General features: G+C 46.7%; 1 non-coding gene across 1 annotated transcript; it reads left to right on the top strand.

The window, feature by feature from the left end:
* Window positions 1-455: 455 nt before the first annotated feature.
* Window positions 456-643, top strand: LOC112060314 (U2 spliceosomal RNA). The gene has a single exon (XR_002889640.2). It is a non-coding gene; the product is annotated as a U2 spliceosomal RNA (small nuclear RNA).
* The last annotated feature ends 289 nt before the right edge of the window (window positions 644-932 follow it).

Genomic DNA, 932 nt, shown 5'->3' with positions numbered 1-932 from the left:
CATCCAGGAGAAGGAACCATTTCTTCTTCCTCACTCCCAACTTAAAGTTGGTCACTCATAGGGTTAGGTTTGTGGCACTGCCCCCAGATCAGCCACAGCATGGTAATTGCAAAGTGAAAATGTGAAGAGGTTCATGGTTCAATATCTAGTTTTTTCTTTTTCAACAATACATCACAAGACTGGCTCGAGCCCCCACCCAGTAATCTGGGACAATTACATACCACCCTCTGGGCACCTCTAAGAGGCAATACTTCCCCTCTCACAAACACTAGCCAAAAGTGATCATTTGGGCAAAGTAGTCCCATCATGCTGAGCACCTAGGCAGGGTGGGTGTGCCCATGCAAACAAGGTCAATTCCTGATGTCCTCTTCCCTAGCTCATCACTAGGTGTCCGAGGAGAGCTCATTCAGATCCTGCTTACGCATGCAATCAGCTTGTTCTTCAGAAGCAACAAATACGCTTCTCGGCTCCTTAGAGCTAAGATCAAAGTGTAGTGTCTGTTCTTATCAGTTTAATTTTTTTTTCTGATGGATGATTGCAAACACCCATCCAGAAAATGGAATTACCTGCAGCCATTTTTGAAAAAAAATTGATGCTGCTTTAAAGATATACTCCACTTCTCCTATTTTGGAAGAAAACTCTTTTTCAGCTTCAGCATTCTATCATCGGCTGCTGCTGTTCCTGCTTCCCAGAAATCTCTGCAAAAACCTATTCTGAAGACCACCCTTGGTGTTTCACAGAAGACCCGGAGCACCTGCAAGAGCCAAAACATTAGGAGCTGGCTGAAGAAACCCCCCATGGATACCTCTGCAGGGAGACCTGGGTCCAGACGGACAGCTCTTCAGGACTTCACATCCAGGAGCAAGAATATCTCAACAGCTCTTCAGGAGGGGGACCCCTGGAGAACCCTGCCCGCTTTCCAGGCCCAGGAT

Source organism: Chrysemys picta, chromosome 2, assembly GCF_011386835.1.
Source record: "Chrysemys picta bellii isolate R12L10 chromosome 2, ASM1138683v2, whole genome shotgun sequence".
Taxonomy (NCBI): Eukaryota; Metazoa; Chordata; order Testudines; family Emydidae; genus Chrysemys; species Chrysemys picta.
Note: the sequence above shows the minus strand (reverse complement) of the source record. Positions and strands in the feature narration are given on the sequence as shown.